The following is a 14,999-nucleotide window of genomic DNA, read 5'->3' as shown; positions in this document are numbered from 1 at the left end:
AATCAAAACCCAGATAAAAATTCAAAAACCCAAACCAAGGAGTGAACTTTGAAAGACAAAGGTGAAAAGAAAAACACAGAAAATCCAAGTTGTAAGCTTTAATATTCACCTGGGAAGGTAAAGCCAAAGCAAATAGACCGATGAGAGAGGAGAGCGTGAATGAGAGCTTATATGTATGAAACAGAGAATTAGCAGCAGAGAGTGAAAAGCAAAGGGGTCAGAGGTGGTGAGTTGTGATTGGTGAGAATGGAGATTGTGCGCGCTATCTGTAGTTGGACCAAACCGAAGTTGTATATGTTATTAATATATTGAAATCGATGCCAGTAAAGAGACAATGAGCAATGGCCAAATAGCCAACAGGCTTTTAAGCTTTTCACCCTGCCTGCCTGCCTGCCTTGCTGAACGAATGAATGAAAACAACTAAAATGGGTGTTGGATTTTTTTTTTTTTTTCATTTTATCCGAAGAAAAATATCAATTCTATTCTAAATATGAAACAATAATTCATCTCTAGTATTATCTCTACATTACTATCAACTTTATTTTATTCACAATATTTAACTATTATAATATTAATTTTATAAATATAAAATAAAATATATACATTTATAATAAATATCAAGATAAAAAACATAAATAAAATATTCATAAATAAAATTATAAAAATAAAAATAAAAAAATTACAATTCATAATAATAATACAAAAAATATAAATTACATAATTATATATTTTAATTTTCTGAATTAAAATATTAATTTTAAAAATATTTAATTAGAACATTTCGTAGAAAAAAATAAGCATTTACTATCTTTGATTTATCTAAATCAAATAAGAAAAAACAAAAACTAAAAATTATAAATAAAAAATTGTAGCCAACTATAGTAACACTAGATGTAGCGTAAAACTAATAGTCACGCTAAAGTAGAGAAGGAAAGTGGCGCAGGAGTCTCCAAAGTGGAGATTCAACTCCACTCCAGTGCTGGAGTTGCTCTGACAATGGCGATGAATTGTTGACATGTAGCTGTAGCACGTGACTGGAATTTTAATTCGACATAATATTAAAATTAACCTCTAATATTTATCTTAATGATTATTTTAATTTAATTTTTTTGTAATATTTTAGTTTAATATATCACAATTCATATTCAAAGCAAGTCATAACATATATAAGTTAAAAATCATAAAATTAAGTGAAACAAAATAATTCAAATTAACTACAACATAATATTTAAGGTAAAACATATTAAATAATAAATATAATTATATAACTATAATTAAAAAATAAATTTGGAGTTAAAAAAATCATAACAAAATGATATTGTTTGGTTTAATTTTTTTAAAAAAACAATTTTACATGGCTAAGAAATATAGAAGATCCCAACTAACTTCTATAAATAATAGAGATAATTTGACATTCAAAATCATGGAGCCTTTTGGTGAACATTGAGTGAACTATTCTTTTACTTCAATCAAGCTCGAATTTTAGGCTTCAATCGAGCTTCTAAATTTTTTTTGAGTTCAAGCCTTTTCGAGTTCAAGTTTCAATATTATATTTCGAGTTCGAGTTAAACTTCATAATTTTTAGCTTGTGAGTTTAAGTCGAGTTAAGTTTACTTTTAAATTTTTCAAGTTCGAGTCGAGCAGCAATACTCGAGTTCGACTTGACTCGTTTAACAAACGTCGTCGTTTGGTTTAATTTTAATAAAACAAAAACAAAAAATGCCGTTTTTTCTCGATTTTTAGCCGGTCCGGTTTGAAATGTTCAACGATTCTGACCAATTCACTAGTAGCGGTTCAACCGGTCTAAATTAAACCGGACTAGGTAACGATTCCCGGTTAAACCGGTTGAACCGACCGGTCCGGTCTGATTTTCAAAACAGAGTATCCAACGCATAAAATCCCAAAACTCGAGGAAATGTTCTGAAAAATGCAAAAGATGCATTTTGATACCCCTTTCAAGGTCGAAAAAGGTAAATTCACAATGCTTTATAGTTTCTAAGGGGATAATGTACACATAAAAATGAGATGTTCAACGAAGAAGAACAGCAATATCCAGTTCTAAATAGAAGAAACATACAAAAATTAAGCCGCCATTGGGTCATCCTTCCATCGCTCATTGAATAAAAAAAATGATAGCCCTCAAAGCCATTCAAGCCTCCTTCACCACCAGTTGTAAGCATGCCTTTTTCCAAACAAGAAGAATTGCATACAAAAAGAACTCCATACTGTGTTTCAGCAAGCCGAATGATTCGAGTCTAATTCCGATTCCGAGTCATCGTCACCGGAAGGAGACACCGCAATCAAGAGCTGCTTGCTCAAATAGCAATGTTGCAGGCTCAGAAAGTTTGCCTCACCGACTACTTGAATGAAAGATCGGCTTATCTCACGCAATTTGCGGAAGAAGCCAACGCTGAGTTTAATAAAGTTGGAGAAGATGCTCTTGAAGGACTTGAAGAATCTGGTGAAAGGGTAGGGTCTATTCTAAAAGCTCTCTAAGAGAGTCTTGGTTGATATGTAATTATGCTTATTCATTTGTTATTTAAGCAGATAATGGAGAACATTGAAAGCCAAATGCAAGCCTTTGAAGAATCACAAGAACTGAACAGGCAGGAGATTGAGATGAATGAAGACCAGTTAGCTGAGTTTGAAGGTCAAATAGAGAAAGAAAGGAATGAAGGGTTGTTCTTTAAGAACCTGACAGATAAAATGCCTATTATAGACAAGGAAAAAGCCAAGGAGGAAGCTGAGAAGATTAAGGAGATTACTAAAGAAAAAGCTGGGTCAAAAAAGCAAGGAGGAATCTTTACCTTGCTCTAATTGCACTGCTTGCCCTTGGAATTGCAGACTCTTTCATCTCTGCATCCGATTGGCGAAAAGTTGCGGTTCTTGGAGATATTTTAGTTGCTTTATTTTCCCAGTTCATCTATGAACAGACATTGTTATCAGAAGCAGAAAAAACAGATAAGAAAGATGAAAACAAATAAAGGCTCTTATCATATCTAATCTAACAATCTTATGCTGTAAAGTTATCCATAATTATTCAGGTTAAATGTAGCATGATCCAATAGACCCAAGTAATAACTTAATACTTGGCCTTGATACATCAAGCAATGTTTCTTTTGCATCATCAACATCTGATCTTAGTGATATAGCTGCCATCACTATTACCAATATGCGTTTCAAAATCTGATGCTTTATGAAGTTTTTCTCACTCATTGCAGTGAAAAACAACAAATGTGAATGTCCCAAAGGGAAAGACAAAGCTTTTATCAAAAGGGTGTGTGGTTTCATGTCATTTCAAAACCCTAAACAATGTTAATCCAGCCTACAAGAATCGGTATGTTGTTAAAAGGTGATTGGTTAACAGTTGATTTTTAACCTTAAGTGCTCATGCATCCATACCTCTAAACTTCAAAAGAATGTTCCTGGCAAAAACCATCCTTCATGCACATCCCGTGACTCCAACGAATGAGAATTATAGCAGTTCTTGATCCCAGAACATCTAAAGAACTTGGGATCTCTTAAAGGTACGCAACTCAAAGAGACTAGTCCCCAGGATTCGTGTGCTGGTGAAGAGTGCAATCATTTCAAGTGCTAACTAGAAGAGTAAGACTCTCACATAGATTAAAGGCCAAAAATCCAGAAATGGAGTTTAACTGCAAGTAAATTTTAAATTGAAAGAGCCGTTTTGAAGCCTGTGGTCAATCTGCCCTGACAAGGATGTTCCATGTAATAACAGTTGGAAGAATTCCACGCTCTAAAGCATCATCCAAAAAGCCAACTGCATCTGACATCTTACCACAAGAACAAAGTGCCTTGAGAGTAATGTTATAAGAAATAATATCTGGCTGCAGTCCATCAGTTGAAATTTGTGTCCAGATCTCTGACGCCTTCTTGTATTCTCCAGTTTTGTAAAGCCCTTCCATGATAGTATTATAGGTTACGAGATTAGTAGCATGGTTCCTTTGCCTAATCTTTGAATAGAGCTGTAAAGCATCCTCAACTTTGCCAACAGAGCAAAGGCCATGAATGATAATATTGTGCATGGTTACATCAGGCTTTAAAGCCTTTTCAAGCACATGGTTCCATAAGTTGAGTGCCATGTCAACATTCTTCCTTTGGAAAAGGCCTTTCATCAATGAGCTGTAGGTGATCATGTCCGGTTTCCACCCTTTCTCTAGCATTTCCTTCAAGATAGAGTATGCCTCACCAAATCTTTCAGCTTTACACATGCCAGAAATGAGAACATTATATGAGACAACAGAAGGAAAATAACCCATTGAGTTCACTCCCCTGAAAAATTGAACTGCATCGTCAAGTCTGGATGCTCAGACAAAAGCCTGAATCAAGGGATTATAAACATAAGGATTCAGTTTATGACCACACTTGACAATCCGACAAAGTAAACCAGCTACTTCATCTAGCCTCCCTTGTTTTCCTAACCCATCAATCATTGAGGAATATCCAAAGCTATCCACTTTACCTTCCCCAAGTTCAGACTCTTGCAATATATCCAAAGCCTTTTCTAAGTATCCATTCTTACACAACCCATGAATCAAAACTCCGTAAGTAGAAGCATCAGCACTGCAACCTCTCTGCTGCAAGATCCCCCATAGAGAAATTGCTTCATCTACCTTCCCGTCCTCCAACAACCCTCTAATGAATATATTAAAACTAACAACATTAATACAACTCTCTTTTTCCATCAATTTCCACAATTCAAAACAGTCTTCAATTTTTCGAGCTTTACAGTACCCATTAAGCATTGCATTATAAGTAACCACGTCAATCATGACACCATTTTCAACCATGTCTTTATAAACTCTCTCAGCACCATCAATATTGCCTGCCTCGCATAATCCATGAATCATACTACTATAAGTAAACAAATCCTTCTCCCTTTCATTCTTCTTCATCCTCTCCCATATACTCAAACACTCATCAAACTTTCCACATTTGCACAAACCATTAATCATAACATTATAGGTAACCGAATTCGGATAAGCTGAAGAATCTTCCAACAATCTCTCCCAAACCTCATTTGCCTTAACAAAATCTCTATTTCTGAAAAATCCATCAATTAATATATTATAACACATAACATCCGGGATCACTTCTCTCTCAAACATATCGTCGAACAATTCCGAAGCAACAACCAAGTTTCCACCTTTAACAAGCTCATTAATCAAAGCCCCATAGCTACGTACATTTGGTTGTAAACCCGTTTCCCAAATGCAATTCAATAACTGCTTCGCTTCCTTAAAATGTTTCTTCCTACAAGCAATCTTAATCAAAATATTATAGGTTTGCAAATTTGGCTCCATTCCCACTGTTTTAGCATCTTCCCAGCGATTCGACTCAGCAAAAGCGTTGAGTAAAGTGTTGTAAGATCGAATACCAGGTTCACAGCCGAAACTTTGTTTCATTCTCTGGAAGAGATCTAATGCTTCATCGGACATTGAGTTTTTAGCATAAGCTTTTATTACCGTCAAAGCAACGTCTTCTGGGCAGTTACATTTCTGAGTTTCGATGAGTTGAACGATCCTACTCAAGTGGAAAATGAGTCGGGAGTCGACAAGTCGACGAAGGATGTGGTGGAAAACGTCGGGCGAGTGGGTGTAACCAGGATGACTGGTTGCTGAGTCGAAGAGAGCCAAAGCCTATTGAGGATTTCTCTCTAATTTGAGGAGCTTGAGAAGCCGCTTTGGTGAGAGGTTTTTGGGGAAGGTGGTCATGGAAAATATGCTAGGGAATTCTTAGTCGCATCGTCGAATCATCTAAGCCTCCGCTGCTGAGGACAGAACTTCGGCGGCCAGAAATTGGAAAAATCCAAAAATGGGGAACTTTTGGGCTGGCACGAAGCCACTACCCACCGTAATAAATTGGCCCATTAGCCCCCAGAATTTTATTTTGATATAGAGAGTAAATACTACAGTGAACAGTAAATTTATTGGTTAATGTGATAAGTTTATTCAAATAATATTTTTAAATGGAACTAAGTGACGGAGTCTCGTTGAGACTAACATTTTAATATTTTTTAGAGAATTCATCACGTTAATGTGATGAGTTCATTTAAAATAATATTTATATTTTTAAAAAAAATTATTTATAATAATTTAAAAAAATAAAAGAACCTATCACATTGACATGATATGTTCCATTGAAATTTAAAATTAACTAGTCGTTTATAATCTTTGGACAACAAGCATATTTTTAAATTTTAAAAATATAGAAGTTGAAACTTGTCATGTCGACGTGATGAATTTCGTTGAATTTTTAAAAATATATTTTTAAAATAACAAACTAATTTATTAAAAAATAATAATATTTTTTTAAAACTAATACAATCACTACAAATAAAATTAAAAAATTCTTATATTTCCTTAATTCTTGAGGATGTCGAGGAGTGATCAAATAATAATGACGTGGGGCTCGTCGATTTTTTCGTGGTCATCCGCCTTGATCGCCTTCATCTTTGTTTTCTTCTTCTTTAACAGAAGGTATATTGAAACGTCAATCCACTTTAATTTTCATATTCGAGTGATAGTGATGGAGTATTTAAAGTATTTGACGCTATCATTGACATTATTGACCCAAATTGTCCATAAAAATCAGCACCTTATTGACCATATAGAATATGATCTTATTCACCCACAGGTTCTGTCGAAGATGGTTAAGTGCGTTGCATTACATCCCATGAACCTCCAACTCAATTAAGTCGGCTCTCCATTGAAGCATGATATGAAGGATAAAAACAAAAAAAAATTCGCAAAAGTATAACCAGAAGAAGAAGATTTGATGATGATTTACCTTTGCATATTTTACCTTTATTTCTTCTCATTCAGCCCTATGTTCTGGTGTTATTAAATATAGTTTCTCATTTGCGTTATAATTTCGGAGGTTGGGAGATATTTTGAAACCCAGATCATCAACTGTAATCTTGAAACGCATAGGCATAGATAAATGTCGCTCATTCTATTGTTGAATGTATACAACATGTTTTCTCGGCCAATTCTCTCTATGCTTTGTGGCATGCATCTTAACAATAGAAAAATGAAGTAAAGTAATTATGGCACACCACAACTCTGAGCCTTTAAAAAATCTTACTGACAGGAACCGATGGATTTTCAACACACAATATGGAATCAACTATAAAAAGTAGTATAAATTCTTAATATTTTTTTAAATTACTAAAATAAATGCATAAATAAATATTTACCACATGTCGATCGGTGATATCGATATTGGTTCATAGATCAATTTTTGCTACACCTGACAACTTTATCTCGATAGTTTTATTTCGTCATCTAAACAGGACTGTAGCAAGACTATACAACCCACTACATCAGCTTTTTGACCCCTCTCAACGATATTAGCCTTGTAAAGTTCACGGTATAAAAACGTAAAAAATCTCTAATTCTCAACTAATGTTATGACACTCAGTAAAATTATTCAATATTGGATCAATTGAAGAAGATACGATCGGGTTGCAAATTTGACCTCATCCTCGGTAGAGTTTTCACCCACTTGAAATTTGGAGTCCAACCAAGTAATTTGTGTTCACATCCCGTCTACGACATCTAGTGGTGGCCTTTTTCTCCAAAACTTGCTCAACAATATCAAATCGACTGTAAGTGTTGTGCCTCACCAATATCGCACAATTTATAGGAACATCGAGTTGGTAAGCAACGTTTTTCCATGTAATCATCGCTTCACCACTCAAAAAATGAGATGTGTTTTGGGCCTTCAACGTTCAATTGACACCAAAATCAGCGCATGATTCACCTTATAACCACGGAGAAATATGATTGGATACAATCCAGATTGTTGTAGATATATAATAGTCTACTCGTGTAGATCTTTAAGTATCATTCCTCACTGATGAATACTTCGTTCTTCTTCCTACAATATCAATTTCAGCAAATTAATCAAATTTTCAAAACAACAAAATTAATAATTTGAACAATTAAAAATATAAGAAATTTTTTATCGAAGTGAGTTCAAGCAAGGAAATATGGACAACATCCAGGCATAACCATTTGGGTAAACATTTCAATAGGAATTCTTAAAAAAACATTTTTTCATAAGTATTTTCTTCTTCTTAATAATTCACAATAAAACCCTAAACCCTAAACTTTAAACTCCTACTTAACCATAAACCCAACAACTAGTATTTTTAAAAATATCAGGGAACTCGTCACTTTAACATGACGAGTTTCAAAATGACTGTTGCTTCTGACCGTTGTCTAACGACTATAAACAATTAGTTAATTTTAAATTCCAATGGAACTTGTCATGTTGACATGAAGAGTTCCTTTATTTTTTAAAAAAATTGTTAAAAAATTAAAATTAATTACTTTATTTTCAAAAAAATAAAAATATTATTTTAAATAAACTCGTCACATCGATATGATGAGTTTCTAGAAAAATATTGAATCCCACGGGACCCACTCAATTGGGTCTATTTAAAAATATTATTTGGACAAACTAGTTACACCGACAGGACAAATTTACCGTTCACTATAGCATTTGCCATATATACCAGAATAAAATTCTAGAGAGCCTAATGGGCCTATTTATTATAGAGCTTGGCCTAATGGTCCAATTTTGCCCAAAATATGAGAATATTTGGACCACTAGAAGCCATAAAATAAATTTGTGTCAAAACTTGGATTGGGTTAGTGTCATAACCACTTTTTAGGTGGAAAAAATCTTTATTGTTTAAAAACAGTTATAACTTTTAATTTTGGAAAATAGGTGATTTTGAATTAAATTGGATAGAGTCGCCATCAGCCTTTGAGTTAGGTAAGTCGAATACCTAAAAACGTCTTTTAAAAACAATTTAAAAAAATATTTTTAAGACAAAAGGTGGTCTACGTTTACAAAGATTCAATTAAAACGGGTTCGAGAGTCGGTTACGTGTGGGGAAGGATTAGCACCCCACAACGCCCAAAATTGGTATTGTTTCGCTTACACGTTTTTCGTAAATGGTGAAAATCATGAATCGAATACAAAGTTAAACTATGATCCAATTATTGAATATTAATTAATTTGTTTCAAATTAATTATTTAAAAGAAAATCCTTATAATCGATAAGAAATCTAGCAACAATGTGTACTTAAAGGATTAAAATAGTATAAACAAAAATTTAAAGGTTTAAAATAACAAAAATCACAACATAAAAGACTAAAATAGTAAAAAAATGAACCTTAAGATACTAAAATAGTAAAAACAGAAATTTAATGGACAAAAATAGTAAAAACTAGAATTTAAAAGACTAAAAAAATTTAAGGAACTAAAATAACAATTATAAAAAACATAATCAAAATCACTAAAATTAAATATTACAAATATTAAAAATGAAATTAGTCAATAAATTATGTATAGGACTAAAACAAAATGACAAGAAACATAGAGGACTAATCAATAATTTATCTTAAATGTCAAACAATGATTAAATTGAAATATTTACAAATGTCAGGACAAGAGTCAAATATAAACAAAAATAATATAACATATAAAGAGTGACTTAAACGTAAAACTTGAAAGATACGAGCTCAACATAAAATATTATAAGATTTTTGTTTATGGTTAAAACAAAGTATTAAAAACCAGGAGGGATCTTAAATGTAATTAACCCCTCAAGTTGAAACACGCATGCAACGGTGTAGTTTTGAAGATGATATAACATCATCTTTTAAGGGTTTCATTCGAAACTTTACTAATTTTTCCCTCAGCCGTTTTCCTTTCTTTTCCTCTCCCCTTCTTTCTTCTTCTTCGGCCGAACCTTGCCAAGGCCGATACTCCGATCAGCCACCGTAAAATGATGGTCAAACTTTAAACCGACGAAGCACCCAAGCTTCCTTTTTTCCTCTAATCCTCAAAACGAGCAACTAAACAAACACAACGATCCTTAGTTCCCAAATGAAAGCTTCGACCGAAACTTAAGCCCTTCATAGCACCGTCGTAAATAAGTGGTTTTTGTTATCTCGGCCACCACCAGTGGTGGCCAAACAACTCAAAACTAACCTTAACTCAAAAAGGTTTCAATTTTCCCATTTTTATAATTCCAAATAACCCTAAAACGTTCGATATTCCACACAACTTAAATTTCTGGTGACCGTAGTTTCTAAAGGTGGAGACTTTTTGATTTCAACGGGTATCCCTAACTACAAAGGTAAAAATAAATATAATATTTTTCTTATTTTTTTATCATTTTTCGAAAATGAAGGTAAAGAGCACTTGCATGTAAAATACCTCGAAAAACATTTCTTGCATATGGAAATTTTTATTAATCTGTATATTGATATTTTCGAATAGTTACATCCCCTTTTCTTTTCGGGTCCTTGCATGCATCATTTATAATGATTTTCTGAATGGGTTTTCTACTGTTTCGAATAGTAGTAGGGCATGATACTGAATTTCTTGAGATTTTATTTGATTTAAAAAAACAAGTTTAGTGGATGGTTGATTCAGTTGATTTTTGGTTGTTGTTTGACGTATGTAATGACGCAGCGCCTTCGATGGTTCATCGGTGATGGCTGGTCCAGTGGCTCGATTAGAGCATTCGACGACGACTGGATAACTTTAGGGTAAAACCCTAATATATGCTAGCTGAAGACCGTTGATTTTTCATCAGATCCAATGGCTACAAGGGTGATGACGACTTGATATTGTAGTTTTAGGGTTTTAAAACCCTAGCTGAAGATGAGTCAGTTCGTGGGGCCTTGGGCCGGGTCAGATTCAAATCAGTTCCTGGGCTTCTGGACTTAAACTTTTTTTGGACTTGGGGTTATTTATCTTGTAATGGCCCTACAAATATTATAATATAATTAGAATAATAATAATAATAATATTTATAATAATAATAATAATATATTTTCGACCCGAACAAAAACGGGTGTCTACAGCAGCCCCTCTTTGTACATTCTTGTGTTAACAAGAATATTGCAATTACAAAAAAGATAACCATTTTTTGTCCGATTCTTTTTTTTTTGGTTTTGAAAACTTGATGGTGTTTGATTTGGGAGACGACACTGTTCATACGTGATGAAGAGTTCGGGTCGTCTAAGGATGACAAAGCTCCTACATAATGAGGAGATCTAGTCAGGGAATAACACTTCTTATACATGATGAAGAGTTCTTGGCCATCTTTATGAAGGGTGATAACTCGGTTCCTACGTGATGAGGACGACTGGTTATCAAAGGTTGACACGACTCCTACATAATAAGAAGATCAGGTCGGGTGATGACACGGCTCATACGTGATGAAGATTTATGGCCATCTAAAGGTGATAACACGGTTCCTACATGATGAGGACGGATGGCTATCTGGGTTGACATAACTCCTACATAATGAGGAGATATGGTCAGTTGATGACACGACTCATACATGATGAAGAGTTCTGGCCATCTAAAGGTGATAACACTGCTCATACTATGATGAATCTTGGTTATCCAGGGTTGACACGGCTCCTACGTGATGAGGAGATCTGGTCGGGTGATGACACGGTTCATACGTGATGAAGAGTTTTGGCCATCTAAGGGTGATAACACTGTTCCTACGTGATAAGGACTACTGGTTATCTAAAGTTGACACAGCTCCAACGTGATGAAGAGATCAGGTCGGTGGATGACAAATTGTTGTGATACTAAGTCGTCCATTTGAAATAGTGAGTGACTTCTTCGTCGTGAAGTCGAGCTTTGAGTTGGATATCTTTCATTGTGAAGTTGAAATCCAATCTTGTGTTGTATTGTTTCACCAAATTAGCTTTGAGTTGGATATCCATCATTGTGAAGTTGAAATCCAATCTTGTATTGTATCGAGCATGATATCCTTTACTGTGAAGTTGAAATCTAGTTTGACATATTCAACCTTGGTCTTCTTCTTGGCTTAAAGACCTTAGTTTAAATTTCAACTGAAAAGTAGTTCCTCGTTTCCACATGTAGTTGATATGTCATCGAGGTGAATGTAATCGAACTCGAAAGTTTTCATTAACGGATAACCCTCCTCGCCTTGAGTTATGCTGTACTAATCTGAGAGATTGCCCCATATATTCTTCTTGATTTAAAGACCTCGATTTAAACTTTAACCAAAAAGTAGTTCCTTATTGCTGCCATGCAGTTGATATGTTATCGAGCTGAATAGAATCGAACTCAAAAAACTTCATTGACAGATAACCCTTTTCGCCTTGAGTTATGCTATAAAATTTGATATGCCTTTGAGCTGAATGGAATCGAACTCGAAGGTTTGAAAGATAGCCATTCTCGCCTTATGTTATGCTATAAATTTTATTGGGATATAGTTCATTATTGCTAAATCACAGCCAACCCAGGTCTTCTTCTTGACTTAAAGGCCTCAATTTAAACTTTAACCGAAAAGTAGTCTCTCATTGCTACTATGCAGTTGATAAAGCTTTGAGCTGAATGGAATCAAACTCGAAAGTTTTCGTTAACAGATAACCCTTCTCGTCTTGAGCTATGTTGCGAACAGTTCTTTTAAGTGAAGGATGGCTCCCCTTTACGGGTCTAAGCTAAATAAGATGATCTTTGGATGACTCCCCTTCACAGGAAAGTCTGATAATCTGATTTTTCCTGCTTGTGAAGGAAATGCCTTCAGAAGATCTAGTCGTTCGTATCAGGATGTTGAATCCCCAAAGATGCCCCAATATTCAATATTGAATCTCCAAAAATACCCCAACATTTAATGTTGAATCTTCAAAGATGCCATCTATTGATTCAGCACTGATTCTAAACATGAGCTTTGTGTCTGAGAACCACATGTCAAATACCAAGATCCACTCTAGAGAGATTGTCTTGTTTGAAAAGTATTTTTCTTCTTCTTTTATTTTCAAGATATGAAAATATCAATTAGAAGAGTTTTGAAAAATGTTTAATAAAAAGTTTTGAAAATATTGTCCTTTTCTAAGTTTTACAATTGAGACAAATCATAAAACTAGAGTTCATTGGATATCAAAGAATTAATTACACTGTTAATCCTTCAATAAATGATAGCTATTTGACAAGTGTCAAGATCAAAGCTATCTTTGGGAAATTGTTAGGTAAGGAAAGGAAAAAGTCTCAGGTTATTGCTTTTTTGGTCAATGGTTTGGCCTTCTTGTTTCTTTGATGTTCACTGATTTTATGGGGTAACTGGTATGCTCCTCTACTGGAAGTGTTCTCTGGCTCCCAGCTCTCATGGTCATACTCGGATTGTGCAATGCCTTATCAAGGAATTTGTACGATCGCCTCAGCTGCACCATTTTTATATTCGAGCCGTCTTTTCAGGTTTTTAACTCGAATCCTCTTTTGATTTCACAACGTCATTTAAAATTTACGTCTTGAATCCCCTTTTGTTATTTTTCTATCATGCATTAAGGATTTTAGAAAACCTTTTGCAAATAAAGATTAATCCTGATGTGCAGGATGAAATCTGAAGATAATATCTTTTGTTTTAGATATCCATGCATTAATATAAAGGACTTTTTAAGGCACGTAATGTAAGCCACAGTTCATGGTTATGAAAGAAAATGATAAAAGGCCCAAACAAATATTTAAGGGTTATTAAACTAATGATCAATTCATTCTGATGCATTCAATCCTGTCTTGCTCAATATGAATCTTCTCGTATGTGTCTCTCTCTTGATGCTCTATGATCTTCGAGTGAAGTGATTCTGGAATGATTGTGCTTGATTAATCTCATGGTTTGAAGTTTGATGTGTCATTTGAGTCAATTCTCGTTCATTTTTCTTTGCCTTTGCCTTTTCTTTTTTCTTTTTTTCTTTCTTTTTTTCTTTTTCTTTTTATTCTTCTTCAAGTGTAATATCGCTTGACTGAGTCAGAATTTACAGGATTAGGCAAATATTCTCCATCCATTTCAGTCACAACCAAATCTTTTACAACATAAGGACCTTCCCAGTTTGGCATCCACTTCGCTCGAAAGTCTTTTTGCATAGGGAGGATCTTTGTCAGCACTAAATCACCTTCATGAAATTCTCGAAACCTGACCTTCTTATCATAAGCTCGCATCATCCTTTTCTGGTACATTTGGCCATGACAAATAGCTCTCAGTCTTTTTTCTTCAATCAAATTCAATTGATCAAATCTACTTTGTACCCAATCAGCCTCATCAAGTTTCAATTCCAACAATACTCTCAAAGAAGGAATTTTACTTCAATAGGTAAAACTGCTTCCATCCTATATACCAAAGAAAATGGTGTTGCCCCAGTAGATGTGCGAACGGAGGTGCGCTAAGCAAGTAGTGCAAAAATGTAATTTCTTATGCCAGTCTCTATATGTTTCAGTTGCTTTTGTGATGATCTTCTTGATGTTTTTATTCGTTGCCTCTACTTTCTCATTCATTTTCGGGCGATAAAGAGCCGAGTTGTGATGTTTGATCTTCAACTTTGTGCAGACTTCCTTCATTAAAATCATTATTCAGATTCAACGCATTATCTGTAATGATCCTTTCTGGTATTCCATATCTGCAAATGATTTCTTTTTTTAAAGAATCTGCAAACTGCTCCTTTTGTGACATTAGCATAAAAGGCAGCTTCAACCCATTTGGTGAAGTAGTCGATTGCCACTAAGATAAAACAATATCCATTTGAAGCATTCGGTGAAATTGTTCCAATGACATCGATGCCCCACATTAAAAATGGCCAGGGTGAATTCATTACATGGAGTGGTGAAGGAGGAACATGTATTTGGTTATCATAGATATGGCATTTATGACATCTTCGAGTAAATCTGATGCAATCTCCTTCCATTGTGGACCAATAATATCCAAACCGTGTCAATCCATTTGCATGTGTTCTACAAACCCCTTTATGGACTTCTTCAAGTATTTTCTTGGACTCAATTCTATTCACACATCTCAAAAGCGCCTAATCTTTACTTTTTTGTACATAATGTCTCCATCGAGAACATACTCTATTGTCAATCTTCTCAAAGTTCATTTGTCATTCTCAGTTGCCTCAGCTGGATAAGCTCGATACTTC

At 34.4% G+C, this 14,999-nt stretch overlaps 2 pseudogenes; one reads left to right on the top strand and one right to left on the bottom strand.

Annotated features, from left to right (window-relative positions):
• Positions 1 to 2,325: 2,325 nt before the first annotated feature.
• On the top strand, positions 2,326 to 3,107 carry LOC120215468 (annotated as a pseudogene).
• LOC120215463 lies at positions 2,998 to 5,832 on the bottom strand (annotated as a pseudogene).
• Between the last annotated feature and the right edge of the window lie 9,167 nt (positions 5,833 to 14,999).

The sequence above is a fragment of the Hibiscus syriacus genome, unplaced genomic scaffold (assembly GCF_006381635.1).
Source record: "Hibiscus syriacus cultivar Baekdansim isolate YM2019G1 unplaced genomic scaffold, ASM638163v2 tig00110120_pilon, whole genome shotgun sequence".
Classification (NCBI taxonomy): Eukaryota; Viridiplantae; Streptophyta; class Magnoliopsida; order Malvales; family Malvaceae; genus Hibiscus; species Hibiscus syriacus.
The sequence above is the reverse complement of the archived record's forward strand: the minus strand, read 5'-3'. Positions and strand labels throughout refer to the sequence as shown.